Consider the following 17920-nt stretch of genomic DNA (forward strand, 5'->3'; position numbering starts at 1 on the left):
AATATGGATAACAACAGTACCTACCCCATGGTCTTGTTGTAAAAATTACACATTAAATGAAATGATGTAAATAAAGCCCCTCAGGCAAAGAGTAAAGGTCCACAAATAATAAATTGTCATTAAAAACAATTAAGCACACAATGAAATTTTTGACTAAAAACTTTTAAAACTTAAGGGAAAGAGTACTTGTTTATACTGAGCAACTTACTGGGAGATGTAAGCAAGGGTCTATGCAAAAAGCTGTTCACGGTAGTGTTGTTGATAATAGTGAGAATATTGCAATGATTAAAATCCAACAGTAAGGAATTGATTAAACGAAAAAAAAAAAAAAAAAAACCAAACCCTTTGCTGTCGCGTCGATTCCGACTCATAGCGACCCTATAAGACAGAGCAGAACTGCCCCCATTATGTTTCCAAGGAGCGCCTGGTAGATTTGGACTGCCCACCTTTTGGTTAACTTAACCACTACACCACCAGAGTTTCCAAATAAAGTAAAGGGTATTGGTATCAAGGAATGCTAAGCAACCTTTAAGCATGACGGGGATAGCCCTGACATTGACATGGCGAGAGAAACTCTATATTATTAAATAAATAATACTGTTGCAAGCCAGCAAGTGTAGGACAAACCCATGAGTGCAAAATTACCTGTGTGTGTTTGCATATTTTGTGAATTCTTAAAGAGTTGTCTGGAAGGAGGCTCATCAGACATAAACAGTGACTACCTGCGGGTAGTGGGATTTGAAGATCACTTTTAACTTTTTATTTTCTTTATAAAATTCAAATTTGACAGAGAAGTTTCAGGTATAATAGAATGAACTCCCATAGCCCCTTCAGCCGGATAGAATATTGTCAACCTTTTGCCGTGTTTGCCTCTCTCTCTCTCTATGTATATATATGTATGTATTTTTTTTTTATTTGTAATATACCAACACACACACGTTATGATTATCATTTTTGAGGAATCATTTGAAAGTAAGTTGAAGACTCCAGGACCCCTTAGACCTAAGTTCTTCAGCACGTATCTCTTAAGATCAAGAACATTCTCTTAGATTATGACAATATGATTGTTTCTGTTATCTAATATACTGTCCATATGCAAATTTCAACAGTAGCCCCAATAACATGTGTGCACACACACCTAGACAGACAGGGTCCCTGGGTGGTGCAAACAATTAAACGCTCAGCTGCTAACCAAAAGACTGGAGGTTCAAATCCACCCAGTGGCACCTCGAAAGAGAGCCCTAGCGACCTACTTCTGAAGTGTCAGCCACTGAAAACCCCATGGAGCATAGCTCTACTCTGACACATGGGGTTGCCAGGAGTTGAAATTGACTTCATGGCAACTGTTCTATATATATGTTTTTTTGTTTTTAATTGTTGATAATTTTTATGTTACTTTTTATATTTTTAGAGTTCTCTATCTTTTTTTCTTCCTAAGGGCATAAAAATCATCTTCACAATTCAAAGGAACCATAAAGGTATTTGCATTTGGGGCAAAACAATAAAATACAACTCAGAGACTTGAGTCCTTTAAGTGCTGGAAAACGATGGGAGCCCAAAAGTGCTCATCGGGCCCTGCCCAGCACCGGGCCCCCATCATTGCTTCCAGAGGCCCGTCTTTCCCTTTCTTACACTGCCTGGGGGGCTCAGGCTGCCAGGGATCTCAGATAGGCATCAAAGGCAGGGGGCCACTCCATTCCTGTTCTCCTTTGTCTCTGAGGCAGGCCAAAGAAAGGCTGGGAGCAAGTCAAGATTATGGACTAGATGTCTCCTTTCTCTCTCTCCTTTTACTTTTTCTTTATCCAATTTCTTTTTGGAGAGATTGAGATAAAATGAGGAAGAAAACTCCAGGTACTTTCAATTCTTATCCACAAAACTAAGGAAAAGGTGCTACAATCACTTTAGAGAACACTGTGCTAGTATTTAGTACAGTTAACATATGCAAACCCCATGACCCAGGAATTCCACTCCCGGGAGAAGCAGACAGAAGTCCAGGAGACAACACGGCCAGGCCAAGGCTCTGGGTCACATCACTGTGCATGATAGCTCCAACTAGGATCGACCCAAACATCTGTCAACAGTAAAAACAAGAAGCAGTGGTATATCCATGCAACAGAATGCAATCCAGCGGTGGAAAAGGATGAGACCACGGCCGCCCATGGCGACATGGATGAACCTCACAAATGGAAGGTCGAGGGGAAGGAGTCAGACCCCAAAACTCACAGAGCCTGATTCCAGTCGCATCACGTTCAAAAGATAAAGAGGCAAAACAAAACTATATTGCTTACCTGTTGCTGTCAAGTCTATCGAGCTCCTAGCAACCCCGGAGGAGAGAGTAGAGCTGCCCCACAGGGTTTCCGAGACTGTAATCTTTACAGAAGTGGATCGCTACATCTTTCTTCCGCAGAGCGGCCGGTGGGTTTAAGCTGCTGGCCTTTCAGTTAGCAGCTGAGCGCTTAGCCACAGTGTCACCAGGGCTCCTTCTATATTGCTTAGCGGTCCTTAAAAAAACACTGCTATTGAGTCAATTCTGACTCATGGCGACCTCATGTGTGTCGGAGTAGAGCTGCCCCATAGAGCTTTCAAGGCTGTGACTTTCAGAAGCAGATCACTGGGCCTTTTTTCCACGGTACCACTGGACAAATTCAAACCCCGAGCCTTGAAGTTAGTTAAAAAAAAAAAAACAAAAAAAGTCGAGGACAAACTGTTTATGCTACCCCGGGACCTTTACATAGCAGGTAAAACTATAAAGAAAAGCAAGGAAATGATTATCCCAAAAGCCAGGGTAGTGGTTACTTGCAGGCAGAAAGAGGGAACACTCAGAGGGATTCTTGGGTGCTGACAGCATTCTGTGTGTTGAGAACACTCATGTTTACTTTGTAAGTATTGGCTGTAAGTATACAGTTTCACAACAAACATGTTAAAACCCATTGCTGTCCAGTCCATTCTGACTCATAGCAATCCTACAGGACAAAGTAGAACTACTCCCATAAGGCTTCCAATGCTATAAATCTTTACAGAAGCAGATCGCCCCATCTTTCTCCCTGGGAGCAGCTAGGGGGTTCGAACCACTGACCTTTGGATTAGCAGCCGAGCACTTCACAACTGTGCCACCAGGGTGCCTTTTAAACATGCTCTAGCATAAAATAAATGGGTTGAAGTATCCATCATCCTTCTTAAAGCCCCATAATAAGAATATTTAACATCTGGGACTCTCAGGTCAATTGCCCAAGTAGGAGGCAGGACGGAAGAGTTCTAAGTTACTTCAACAAATCATGGAGAATGTTGTTGTTAGTTGCCGTCGAGTCAGTCTCTGACTCATGGTGACCCCGTGCACAACAGAATGAAATGTTGCCCAGTCCTGTGCCATCTCCACAATTGTCAGTATCCTTGAGTCCATGGTTGTGGCTCATCTTCCAACCCTATTGGACAAAGTTCTGTTGTGATCCAAAGGGTTTTTACTGGCTAATTTTTGGGGTAGATTGCCAGGCCTTTCATACTACTCTAGACTAGGTCTTAGTCCAGACTAGGACTCAAGAGTAGGAAGAAATTGAGAATGTACCGCACACCAAATCTAGTGCTGAGTGCTGATACCACATGGATAAATAAAACAATTTCTGTCCTCGAGAAGCTTAAAATCTGGGGGGAAAACAAGTCAACAGGCAGGTGTCTCAATGTTGAATGATGTTACCTACAAGGGGGGCAGGTTTGGAGGGCTGGAAATGCTTCCTGGAAGTCATGGTCCCCAAGTGAGAAGAAAACGACAATAATCTAGGATTAGAGAAATCCCAGCCTGTTCCAGGCCATGAGAATAGAATGTACAGTCCCCAGAATCTGTTGGTTCCCAGGTTCAGCAGGTAATTTGATGAGGCTGAACCTTGAGGTGTGGGCTATAGTGAAGGAACAAGACAAGAGAGGAGACCGCAAAAGAAAAGGCCCAGGGCAGGAAGTGACCTAAAAGTCATGTTAAGAAGTTAATCCAAAGGCAGTGGGAGTCATGGAAGGGTTTAGAGCAGGGATGTCAGGTTGGTTTAGAAGGAACAAGAGAGAGATATGGGAGAGTAGATAAAGGGTTCTCTTTGGGGTGAGCAGTGATAGTGGCCAGGTCTAAGGCCTTGGCAGTGGACACAGAGACAGGGACCCAGAAAACAGCAAACAAAACAAATTCTGAACAACATTCCAATTCCGTAGGAGGGGCAGGTTGAGAATCCGCATATTTACAAACTCCCTGGTGAGGCCTCTGCTGCTGGTCCACAGACCACACTTTGAGTAGCAGCAAGATCCTAGAAGTCACTGGGCCAGGCTGTGTAGATACCCATTTATTTACCCCAAGGTTTTCTGGAACGCAGGGAAATTAGGACAAAACAGGATTCACACTCTGGCTGCCTTCTCCACCAGCTTAAGGCCTTGGTTAAGTCCCATTACCACATTCAGCCTCAGTTTTCTCCACTATAAAATGGGTTGAAATAGTACAGCTCTTGGGAGCCCCAGCCACTCCACCAGAGTTGACCAGGGGGTACAATGGATTCCTCAGGAGCTAAGCTAAATAATTAGGAAAATGAAATGCCATCAAGTCAAAGGTAAAAAAATGATTCTTTGTGGATTTTTGACTCTTCAAGAATTCTGGGCAGTGCTATTTCCCCAGGTGAGCACAGATCTATTACTGTGAAATGTTAGAGTCACCTCTGCTCTTGGAGCTATGTGGACTCATCTGCAATGGTGACTAGGCTTCTTAGGGACATCCTTGGAGCACTATCTGACCCAGCCATCACACGCCGCCCCCACCCCAGGATTTGTTTTAGTCACATTTATTGCCTTTGATCGTCTTCTCATGTTAAAAAAATATGCAAACACGTTCATCGAAAAAGATAGTGTAATTGCTGCCATTTATTGAGGCCTATAAAAAAGAAAAAAATTTTTTTTTTATGGGTTTTACTAAGGTTAAGCGCTACGGCTGCTAACCAAAAGGTCGACAGTTCAAATCCACCAGGCACTCTTTGGAAACTCTATGGGGCAGTTCTATTCTGTCCTACAGGCTCTCTAGGAGTCAGAATCAACTCAAAGGCAACTTTTTTTTTTAAGAGTTTTGTTTTACCTTCCTTATCTTTCAATCTTCCCAAAGCCTTAGGAAGAATTCCATGGTATTATCATTCCATTTTACAGAGGAACAAACTGAGGCCCAGAAGGTGAACTTGCTTGTCCAAGGCCACACAGCCTGTGAGTGCTAGAGTTAGGGTATAGAGCTCAGAGCCCCCATTCAGATGCCTGGGCAGGTACCACTAACCCACTGCCTGAGAATTCCTGAGAGGCGTAAAAGGAAAATCAACCCTTACCCTACCCAGGGACACCCTTTGTTGGCATTTTGGTGTATTTTTCCCTGTGTATTTGTGGTTTTATATTTTATATTAATTTTTATATTGAAGTAATTTCAATGAATTTTAAATGTTAATTTAACATAAAATTAAAACTGAATTTGAATTTTAAAAATTGAATTTAAGTTAAAATTTTTAATTAAAATTTAATTTTTTTAATTTTAAAATTAAGTTGAAATCTTTACATTTAAATTTAATATATTGAAGGAACCCTGGTGGCACAATGATTAAACGCTCAGCTACTAACCAAAAGCCTGGCGGTTCAAACCACCCAGCAGCTCCAAGGGAAAAAGATGTGCCAATCTACTTCCGTAAAGATTACAGCCTTGGAAACCCTATGGGGCAGTTCTATTCTGTCTCATGGGGTCTGCTATGAACCTAAATTGACTTGATGGCACCTAACAACACAGCGACAATTTAATACATTAATTTTTATATTTGTAAATAAAATAAATTTAGAAGCATACTGTGTATTCAACTTTATTGTATATTTTTATGTATTTTTATGCTATAAAAGCAGCCCACACTTGTTTTGCTCTTTTTTTAAATTCAAAGCATACACAACCATATGCCAGCAAAAGAGAAAACTCACTCTTCTCTAATCCTGCTGCCTAGCCGTTCTCTCCTATTAGTCCTTCATCACAGGTGGCTCTTTCTTTCAATTTGCCTGACAGGTATTTACCACCTGTTCTGTACCTGCCCCTGGGCTTGGTCTTGGGATCCCAGATAGACAAGAAAGATTAAGGAGACCCAGCCCTTGCCTTTAAAGCAGGGCTTGGACCCGGGTTCATCCACTTCCAACCTCTGCCGAGAATTTGGATTTCCACCCCAGGTATACTGAATCAGAATCTACATTTTAAAAAGATCTGCAGTTGATTCTTACGTATAAATAAATTCTGAGAGCCACTGTGCTATTAGTGGTTCCCAGAATTGGTCTCCAGCCAGCAGCCTTAGCATCGCCTGAGAACTTGTCAGAAATGCAAATTCTCAGGACTGGTCCAAACCAGAATGAACAGGTTCAAAGCCCTGCTTTAAAGCTTTCCTTCAGCCTGTCCAAGCCAAGGAGGGGTTAGACAAGGCCACAAAATGGCCTTAAACCCAGAGAGATGGAGTAAGTGTGAACGGGGTAAAAACTATGTGTCTTACCGTGTCATGGGGAAGAGGGAGCCCATGGGTGATCTGGAGAGATTTTCTGGAGGAAGTGAAAAATGAGCAAGAAAGTCCTCTGCCAAGTTCATGAGGCTCGTTGGCACACTTGAGTCACGTACTGATCACACGCCACTGCTGCGGAATTAGATGTTTGTTTAGAGCGATGGTTCTCATTTTTGGGGTGTGGGGGGGATTTTGCCCCCCAGGGAGCATTTGGCAAGGTCTGGAGACATTTTGGGGTATGGCAAATGGGACAGGGCAATGTGCTACTGGCATGTAGTGGGTGGAAGCCAGGGATATTTCTCAACATCCTACAATGTACAGGATAGCCCCCACAACAAAGAATTGTCCGGTCCCAAAAGTCAACAGCGCCAAGACCGAGAAACCTGGCTTAGTCAGATAAGATAGGAGGCAAGGTGTTCTTGAAAGCAGATTCATGGGGCCAGATCCTAGGCCAGCCACTTCCTAGCTAAAGCACCTTGGGAAAGCCCTCTACCTCTCTGACCCTCAGTCTCTTCCTCAGTGTAATGAGGAGATACTAGTAGTACTTACCTTGTGAGAAAGGATAAATCAGTAAAATGAAAAAAACACTTACGCAGTACCCGGCACATAGTAAGCGCTTGAAGCTTGTTAGGGATTTAAACAAAAAAGGCAAATTGACCAGGAGGTTGCATAGGTGTAAACAATGTCCTTGAATGTCCCAGAGAAGAGTCTAGACCTCTGTTCTAATTCTGTTTACAGGGCTGAGACCTTGGAGGTGTTTGAGCAATTGCAAAATTTGATATTCGAGATAACCCGCCTGATTTAAAAAAAAAAAAAAAAAGCCCTTTAAGCAAACACAGAGCAGTTAACCCTAGAAAGCTAGAGCCTGAGACGATTAAAGGGAGGGCATTTATATATATATTTTTTAAACAACAAGGTATATATTACTTTGGCAATTACAATTGTACAATTTGAAAAGTATGCAATTATGGGAGGGTGGGGAATCTTTAAATGGCAAAACAAAACCATCATAAAATGCATTACTGATAAAAATATAAGAATAAATTATCCTTGAAAGATCTTTTACCTATTAAAAACAACCTTTGGGTTGCAGATACAGAAAGCAATCCTTGAACAACTCAGTCACACATGTGCATGGATACGCACATGCGTGTGTGTGTGCAGGCACACACATGCACACACACACACACACATACACAAACACACATTAGCTTTTATGGCTGCTTGAAACTTATTTTCAAGAAAACATTAGAGCTCTCCTACTGGTGTTTTTCTTCACAGAGCCCTGAAAATCATGGCCTCTTCATTCAGCTTTGGTCATGAAAAATTAACTGCATTGTCATTTAAGAAAAAGGCTAGAAGTGCCTGTTACTGGGTATACACATGGGGGAGGGTGCGGAGAGACATGTGTATCCATATTTCCCAAGTAAACTACTTCTCGGTGGTTCTGATCTTATAGTTGACCCATGCAAGCCAACCTTCAATGTGTGTGAACCACCAGGGATCTTAGCCTTCAAACCTTCTCAGTCTCTTCAGAATCTTTGAGTATGTGCCAATGTCAAGGAAGCCTAGTAAAGACGCCACTCTGCAGTCCCTGAATTCCTTGTCATCTACAAGTAGCTTGGGACCTGTTTACTTCAGGACCAGCAAAAGCTGAGCAGGTCTTACCTGAATGTCCTGGTCTCTGGGATCAGATTTTAAATACAGGACAGTTTGGGTTGGGAGTTGAGGGGCCATGCAGAGGACTGAGGACCAGGAGTTGGAACCCAGCCAGGTGTAGAAAGTTCTGGACTTGCAGCCTTGCTCCACTACTCAGGAGACTTTGGGCACATTGCTTAGCCTCTCTGAACCTCAGTGTCTTCTTCAAAAGGAACTCTTGCCTTTCAACTGTTCTATTGTGAATGTTGAGAGAGACAAAGGAAGCAAGACAGTTCTGAAAAATGCCTACTACTATGTCTGTGCTCTTGAAAGAGGTGGACACTGTGACACCTTCCATGTCCCCAGATTTTGTCCTGAAACTTCTGCCTACCTTGCCTTCTGGGCAGGCCATTCAGGCCTCTCAAAGGTGACTTCTTATCAACCAGGAATGCTGGCAACACCCAAAATACAGCCCGCTGGTTGGGGGCGGGTGTCTTCCCCAGTATAGCTTACCTTCTGTTTGAGTTTTGGGATGAGCAGTTGATTGCTAGGTTCTGTCTTGATTTTGTCATCCTAAGGCAATCTTGGCTATCTCTTTGCATATGCACACATTGGAAACCAGGAGAGCCACCCAAGCCAGAATACGGATGTCAGCACCCAGAACAGGTGCACCCAGACAGAAATTGGGGGATGCAGAAATTTGGAAACAGATAGTGGTCGGTGACGGCTGAATATCCAGAGCAACGTGATTAACGTACACGTAAAAATGTTGAAATGGCAAAATTTTTTTGTTATGTAAAACTTTTTTTTAATTGTTAGCACAATAACAAAACTTTTAAAAATTTAATTTAAAAACAAAGAAAGCGGACCTAGAACATTTCCAAGAGAAACAGGTTGGTATTTTTCTGGAAAACTGTCAATGGAATTAACCCTAGGTCTGATTCAAGCGAGGCCTCTCAGGAGAGCCATCTTGTGGCCAGCTTTGGAATTTGCCTGTGTGTGTGTGGCTGTGTGTCTGTGTGTTAAATATAAGTAACCCTTTTTTTTTTTGATGACGCAGTCATTAAGCACTCTGCTGCTAAGCAAAAGGCTTGCAGTTCAAGCCCACCAGCTGCTCCGTGGGAGAAAGATGTGGCAGTCAGTTTCCGTAAAGATTTACAGCCTTGGAAACCCTATGGGGAGGTTCTACTCTGTCCCTAGAAGGTTGCTATGAGTCGGAATTGACTCAACAGCAAAGGGGTAAGGTTTGGTTTACGGTAAATGTATGTGTAACAAATTATTTGGCATTTCAACATTCTGCACGTGTGTAATTCAATGACGTTCACTATGCTTATCGCATTGTTCAAGAACCCTGGCGGCACAATAGTTCAGTTCTTGGCTGCTAACTGAAAGGTTGGCAGTTGGAACCCACCCAGAGGCTCCTCAGGAGAAGACCTGGCAATCTGCTCCCTTGATGATTACAGCCTAGAAAATTCTATGGGGCAGTTCTACTCTGACACATGGGGTCGCCATGAGTTGAAAATCAACTCACCAGCCCCTAAGAACATCACGTTGTTCAACCATCACCTCGATCTGTTTCCAGATGTTTCCATCACCCTTAACAGAAGCTCAGTGTCCCCTAAGCAGCGAGCCCCTCTTTTCTCCTACCTCCCACCCACCCCCTCCCATTCCCATTGCCATGGAGTCGATTCCAACTCTTAGCGACACTATAGGACAGAGTAGAACAGCCCCACAGGGTTTCCAAGGCTGTAAACCTTTATGGAAGCAGACTGCCACATCTTTCTCCTACAGAGCGGCTGGTGGGTTCGAACCGCCCAGTGAATTTTGGTCTCTATACCTCTGCCTATTCTAGACATTTCATATAAGTGGGATCATACATTTGCTGTTTTGTGACTGAGTTACTTCATTTAGCATAATGCTTTCAAGGTTCCATGTCATGGTATATATCAGGACTTCATTCCTCTTTGTTACTCAGCCACAGGGAGAGATGAAGTCCTGGAATTTACTTTTGATGAACTGCTGAGCTGAATGAATACCACCGTTCCTTCTTTCTTCCTTCCTCCCTCCCTCCCTTCTTCCTTCCTTCCTCCCTCCCTCCCTCCTTCCTTCCTTCTACCTCCCTCCCTCCCTTCTTCCTTCCTTCCTGCCTCCTACCCTCCCTTCCTTCTTCCTCCCTCCCTCCTTCCTTCCTTCCTCCCTCCCTCCCTTCTTCCTTCCTGCCTCCCTCCCTCCCTTCTTCCTCCCTTCCTCCTTCCTTCCTTCCTTCTCCCTCCCTCCCTCCTTCCTTCCTTTCTTCTCCCTCCCTCATCCCTTCCTTCCTTCTTTCCTTCTCCTTCCTTCCCTCTCTCCCTCCCTCCCTCCCTCCCTCCCTTCCTTCCTTCAGCAGAAGAGAGTTCTTCACCGTCCAGAATGGAATAGAATGCAAACAGGACTGTGTGTGTCAGAAGTGTTCTGGAAATACTGCAACACTGGAAGTCTCAGCTTGATGACCCAGTCAGTACTAGCTTACTCTCCAGCTAGCTGGTCACGTCACCTTCTCTCCTAACAACAACAAGGAGTAATGGTAACAACACATTTATATTTAGTAGCAACCATGTGCAACACATTTTGCTTGAAACATATTTTGTTATTTAATCCTCCTGAGAACTTGTGGCTTGAATAGTGTTATTATCCTCAATTTACAGACGAGAAAAAGTGGACTTGCTTCTGGAGATTGAGGGGAGTCACTGCAGGTTACTAAGCGGAGGAGAAGGAGGTGGTGTGGTGGTTAAGCGCTCAGCTGCTAACCAAAAGGTTAGTGGTTCGAACCCACCAGTCGCTCCTGGGAGAGAGATGTGCCCATCTGCTTCCATGAAGATTTACAGCCTTGGAAACCCTATGGGGCAGTTCTATTCTGTCCTATAGGGTCACTGTGAGTCGGAATCAACTCGATGGTAAGGGATTAAGCAGAGGAGGGAGGGAAAGACATGGGAAGCAGGAAGGGAGTTCCTGGAATAGGAATTTGGATTGGGGGGATGCTGGATGGATGGAGGGAAGGGGACAGGGGTCCAGCTCAGGTTTCATCCTGCTAACGCCAGAGCAGCCCCCTCTGGGAATAGAATCCCATTTTAGAGATGAAGAAACTGAGATTCTAGCTGAGAGGTTAAATGTGCCACCTGAGGTCAGTAAACTGTCAGGACAGGAGGAAAGTCTTGACCTTGGGGGGCAATACTCTAAACCCAGCAATAAAATTAAATAGCTGATCTCTGTAACCTCCAGATGCCCACTGAGCACTGTTAGAGTCCGGACTACACAAATAAACCCAGTATCCCCTCTGATCTCCAGGCATACAAATGGGATTAGCACAACAAAGGCCACCTTCTTTTTGCTGTCAGAAGTCTCGCCCTGAGGTGGGAGGTGGACTCTGGTCAGATGGCCGATCCAGGAGTTCAGAAATTATGAACTCAATGATTTTCTTGGGCGTCCCTCCTTACTAGCTGTGTGACCCAGGAGAAGTCTCCTAGCCTCTCTGTGCCTTACTTTCCTCATCTATAAAATGTTGTTGTTGGGTGCCGTCAAGTTGATTTTCTACTCATAGCAATCCCACGTGTTGGAGTAGAAATTGCCCCATAGTGTTTCCTAGGCTATAATCTTCACAGAAGTGGATCATCAGGTCTTTTTCCTTTGGAGCCTGTGGGTAGGTTCAAACGGCCAGTACTTCAGTTATTAGCCAAGCATTTAACCATTTGCACCACCAGGGCTCCTTTATAAAATACCCACTCACTGCCATCAAGTCAATTCCGACTCATAGCGACCCTATAGGACAGAGTAGAACTGCCTCCATAGAGCTTCCAAGGAGCCAAAACCAAACCCAAACCCAGTGCCGTTGAGTCGATTCTGATTTATAGCAACCCTATAGGACAGAGTAGAACTGCCCCATAGAGAGTCCAAGGAGCACCTGGCGGATTCGAACTGCCAACCCTTTGGTTAGCAGCCGTGGCACTTAACCACTACGCCACCAGGGTTTCCTTCCAAGGAACACCTGGTGGATTTGAGCTGCCGACCTCTTGGTTAGCAGCTGTAGCACTTAACCACTATGCCACCAGGGTTTCCATCTATAAAATAGGAGTAATAATAATAACACCTACCTCATAAACTTGCTGTGAGGATGAAATGAAAACAATGTTAACATGTATCGAACACTATGTGCCAAACACTGTTCCAGGCTCATCTCTTTCATGAATTCGATTCTCACAACAACCTGCACCTTGAGTTATAACGGAGTAGACTAATGCATAATAATGAAAACGATGGATGTGAAACCTGTCTACCAAAATGGAAAACACACTTGTATAAGTAATAACAATAAAAATAGTAAGTAGATTTCAAAATCTTACCTACTCTAGCAAAATGATTCTGGTCAAATTCCTTAACATGTGGCCAGGAATAGAAAGTGGAAAAGTGAACCCCAACTTATTGGGGGAACTGTATGCAATCCAATGGAATGTCTGTCTTTGTTGTTATGAAATGGTTTTTTCAAGAAATAAAGTGGAACTCCTGGAGGTCACCTTTCAGCCAAATAATAGATTGGCTTATAAAATAAACAATATCACCCTCGAGTAATGTACTCACTTAAGCGATCAACTAGAAGAGACCACACAGACAACCTTTACCGAAAAGCAAAGATGAGAAGGCAAAGGGAAGCTAAGTCAATAGAAATAGGACAAACAGAATGGAAATAATGAGAATGCTGACTCATTGTGAAAATTGTAACCAATGTCACCAAACAATTTATATAAAATTTGTTAAATGGAAACCTAATTTGCCATGCAAACTTTCACCTAAAACACAATAAAATATTTTTACAAAAGAACTATAGACTGGGTCAGACCTTCAAAAATCCCCTCCAAAATAAAGAAATAAAATTGATGGATATACTGCAAATAATATTAATATTTAAATATATACAAATACATATAATATTTATCTATAAATAGAAGGCTATTTAATTATATGTGTGCGTGTGTGTGTATGTGTGTTAAGCACTCAGCTGCTAACAGAAAGGTCGGCGATTCGAAGACACGAGCCGCCCTGTGGGAGAAAGATGTGGCAGTCTGCTTCTGTAAAGATTCTACCTTTGCAGCTAATGGACACACGAGGAAATGCTCAAGGTCACTAGCCATCAGAGAAACGTAAATCAAAACTACAATGAGATACCATCTCACCCTGACATTACTGGCGTGAATCAAAAAAACAAAATAACAAATATTGGAGAGGCTACAGGGAGATTGGAAACGTTATGCACTGCTGGTGGGAATGTAAAATGGTGCAACCATTTTGGAAAATGATATGGCACTTCCTTAAAAAGCTAGAAATAGAAATACAATACGATCCAGCAATCCCACGCCTAGGAATATATCCTAGAGAAACAAGAGTCGTCACACCAGTAGACACACCCATGTTCATCACAGCATTGTTCACAACAGCAAAAAGATGGAAACAACCCAGATGTCCATCAACAGAAGAACAGATATACTGTGGTACACACACACAATGGAGTACTACACAACAGCAAAGAACAACGATGAATCTGCAAAACATCTCACAACATTGATGAATCTGGAGGGCAGTACACTGAGTGAAATAAGTGAATCACAAAAGGACAAATATTGTATGAGACCACTACTATAAAAACTCACAAAAAGGTTTACACGCAGAAAGAAATAATCTTTGATGACTATGGGGGTGGGGGTGGGGAGGGAAAAACACTAGACAATAGATAAGTGGTAACTTTGGGGAAGGGTAAGACAGTACACAATACTGAGGAAGCTGGCATAACTTGTCCAAGGCAAGGTCCTAGAAGCTCCATACACACATCCAAACTCCCTGAGGGACTGAATTACTGGGCTGAGGGCTGTGGGGACCATGATCTCAGGGAACATCTAGCTCAACTGGCATAACATAGTTTCTAAAGAATATGTTCTACACTCTGGTGAGTAGTGTCTGGGGCCTTAAAAGCTTGTGGGTAGCCATCTCAGATACATCTACTGGTATCACCCTATCTGGAGCAAGGGAGAATGAAGAAAACCAAAGACACGAGGGAAAGATTAGTCTAAAGGACTAATGGACCACAACTACCACAGCCTCCACCAGACCGAGTCCAGCACAACTAGACGGTGCCCGGCTACCACCACCGACAGCCCTGACAGAGATCACAATAGAGGGTCCTGGACAGAGCTGGAGAAAAATGTAGAACAAAATTCTAACTCACAAAAAAAGACCAGGCTTACTGGCCTCACAGAGACTGGAGAAACCCCGAGAGTATGGCCCCCGGAGACTCTTTTAACTCAATACTGAAGTCACTCCTGAAGTTCACCCTTCAGGCAAATATCAGACAGGCCCATAAAACAAAACAAGACTAAATGGGCACACCAGCCCAGGGGCAAGGACTAGAAGGCAGGAGGGGACAGAAAAGCTGGTGTTCGAGAACCCAAGGTCGAGATGGAGAGAGAATTGACATGTCGTGGGGTTGACAACCAGCGTCACAAAACAATATGTGCAATAGTTGTTTAATGAGAAACTGAAATGCTCTGTAAACCTTCATCTAAATTATAATTAAAAAAAAAAAGATTACAACCTTGAACACACTAATGGGGCAGTTCTACTCTGTCCTATAGGGTCCCTATAAGTCAGAATGTAACAAAGGGTTTGGTTTTTTGATTTAGGTAGGTAGGTAGGTAGATAGAGTCCTTGGGTGCTACAGGCAGTTAATGTGCTCTGCTGCTAACTGAAAGGTTGGAGGTTAGAGTCCACCCAGAGGTGCCTTGGAAGAAGGCCCTGGCGATCTACTTAAAAAAAAATCCACCGTTGAAAACTCCACAGAGCACAGTCCTACTCTGAAACACACGGCATCACCTTGAGTCAGAATCGACTCGACAGCAACTTTTAATAACATTCGAACATTACCACTTCCCTGGTTCACCCCTCCTCTAATCTATTTCTGGTCTTCGTTTGTGAAAACAGCAATAGAGAGAGAATAATAACTAACGTCCAGAGGAGACACTACTGATTATACAGGTTTTTATTCACAGGTTACCTGTGGCCGCCTGTCAGTGGCTTTTACTATTATCTTTGTTTAACAAAAGAACTAAAGCTCAGGGAAGGAGGAATGAATGACAGGCTTATCGTAAGCAGTGGAGCCAAAATTCTGAGTCCCCGGGGGATTTTGACTACATGGGTAGATATTATCTAGCAGTTAAGATCAGAGTTTGAATTCAGACTCCAGCAGGTACTGGATGAGTTACTTAAACACTCTGAGCCTGCATTTCCCTGTGAACATAAGTAATGGGAACCCAAAATGAAACCCATTGCCATGGAATCGATTCCTACTCATAGCGATCCTATAGGATAGAGTAGAATTGCCCCATAGGGTTTCCAAGGAGCAGCTGGTGGATTTGAACTGCCAGCCTTTTGGTTAGCATCTGTAGCTCGCCATAGCTCTTAACCACGGTGCCACCAGGACTCCAGAGTAATGAGAATCACATTGAATTCATAGCACAGGCAGCAAAAACAAGAGGAAGAGTAATAATACCTGCTAACACTTAGCGCGACCACCCATCTGTCAGTTTGTCCCACTCTCATGGCTTGTGTGTTGCTATGGTGCTGGAGGTCATGCCACCACTATTTCAAAGCCCAGCAGGGTCACCCATGGTGGACAGGTTTCAGCAAAGCTTCTAGACTCAGAAGAGGACAGACAAAATTTAGCCAGTGAAAACCCAATGAATCACAACAGAATATTGTCTGATACAGTGCTGGAAGGTGAGCCACCTAGGTTGGAAGTCACTCAAAATGCACAGTGGCGCCAGCAATGGACTCAAACACACCAATGATCATGAAGATGGTACAGGACCGGTAGCTTTGCTTTCTATTGTACTTAAGGTCGCCGTGAGTCAGAGCAGACTTTATGGTGACTCACAGTAGTTACCGAGTGTGTTTTCTGGGCCAACACTGGGCTCAGCAGTCTACACAGAGGGTCTCATCTTATTCTTAAAACCATACTACGATGTGCTCCAGTTGTCATCCCCATTTATAAAATGATTAAGTCAAGGACCTAGCACAATGCCTGGCACAGAGGGAGTGCTCAAAATATATGAACAAAATTAAAAAGAAAAAAAAAGTCTCTCTTCTTTGATTTCTTCTTTTTTTCATGAGTTGGGAAAGTTCGGGCTGAAACCTTGACAGTTCCTTCTCCAGGCTACCTTGACCTGATGGAGTCATGGGAGGTTTTCAAGTAGCAGAATTTGCTCTTTTTGGTGATCCAGGTTTCTTTTGGGCATACCTAAAATAGGGCCTGTCTAACTACAAGGTGCTATAGGCCCTTTTCTTAAGATGACCCAAGGCAGGGGGAGGGAGGAGGGGCTTGCCAAATTAAAATTAAAAACCAGTTGCCATCAACTCTATTCTGACTCAGGGCCACCCCATGTGTGCCAGGGGAGAACTGTGCTCCACAGGGTTTTCAGCCACTGCTTTTTCGGAAGTAGATCGCCAGGCTTTTCTTTGGGTGGACACCAACCTCCAACCTTCCGAATAGCGACCGAATATGTTAACCGTTTGCCCCATCCAGGGACTCCAAATTAAAACAAATGCTTAAATGTGGACAAAATGTTAACTTCATGTTAAACCAGCCAGCAGCACAGTTATTTTCATTACGTAAAAATTGCGTTTATTATGTAATGTGGGTGCATTTTAAGATGTGGGTTGAGGGCCCCAAAAGTAGAATGCTGGAGACCTGAAAGATCCAAAAAGATCCTTTTCCAAAATTAGGATAGTTGTTGAAACTGGGTGATACACATAGGAGACTTCATACTATTTGAATCCGTTCCCATTTTTTGGAAAGGCCTTTATCCCCTAAGTCCATTTCTTGCCCATTCTTCCCTCTAAAACACCTCTTGCTTGGGTGGAGTTTGAAGCATGTCATTGAATCCATTCCTCAGGTCCCTAGATCCTGAAGTGCTTTGAGATCTCTGGAGACAAGAAGAATGGATAAACAAATATTTGTCTTCTCTTTTGAAATTCCTGAAGGCAGGAGGCAGCAAATGAATAAATTAGTAGATCTTTGGTGGAGTGGGCTCCAGAAGAGGCTATTGGCTCCAGCAGTCTTCTGTCTTTGTTTTTTTAAGACTCTGGTCTTCTTGTCCCCAGTCTGGTTGAAAAGCCATTCCACTCTTGTTTTCAAACAGAGGTAGTTGCATTTCAGTGTCAACTAGGAGTCTTCCTACCTAGGCTAGGATTCCCCAGCCCAGTGGCGCCTGGCTGTTCTCACAAAAACAAGAAATCAATAGCCCTAACAAGTAGGAAAAAGGGAAGGTAAGGAGAAAGGTCTCTTTGGACATTCTTTTTCAAGGTTGGCATGGTGTGAATTTGTGAAGGTCAGTTTGGGGAAACGTATCACAAATCTTCAAATATGCTTATCTTGCCTCCTGGCCATCCACATTCTGGAATTCACCCTGGGGGGTCCCTGACATGGGTCTGTTAAGTAAATGTACAAAAGTTTGAAGGGCAAAAATTGCAAATTGGAAGTCTATTTGCATAGATGTAATGGTGATCTCATCAGAAAATGTAATATTTTACCAGACTTTGCAAGCATTAAAATGATTGGGGCGGGGGCAGGGAGGAAGGGAAGGGGAGTGGAGGGGTGGTGGATTTGGACATAAAAAAATATCTTTAATATACAGTTAAGAAAAAAAATCAGTTATAAAACAATAGTATCTTCATTAAAA

The 17920-nt window shown here is 43.3% G+C and overlaps 1 long non-coding RNA gene across 3 annotated transcripts in view; it reads right to left on the reverse strand.

Moving 5' to 3' along the window:
• LOC126065358 (uncharacterized) overlaps window positions 1–17920 on the reverse strand; it is a 131062-nt gene that overhangs the window by 91934 nt on the left and 21208 nt on the right. For 2 of the 3 annotated variants that reach the window (XR_007514842.1, XR_007514840.1), the window contains exon 2: window positions 6519–6656. This is a non-coding gene — a long non-coding RNA (uncharacterized LOC126065358). Of the gene's footprint in view, window positions 1–1807; window positions 2659–6518; window positions 6657–17920 lie in introns of those variants that run through there. The other variant, XR_007514841.1, reaches the window with a different exon arrangement.

This window comes from Elephas maximus, chromosome 22, assembly GCF_024166365.1.
Source record: "Elephas maximus indicus isolate mEleMax1 chromosome 22, mEleMax1 primary haplotype, whole genome shotgun sequence".
In the NCBI taxonomy this organism is placed as follows: Eukaryota; Metazoa; Chordata; class Mammalia; order Proboscidea; family Elephantidae; genus Elephas; species Elephas maximus.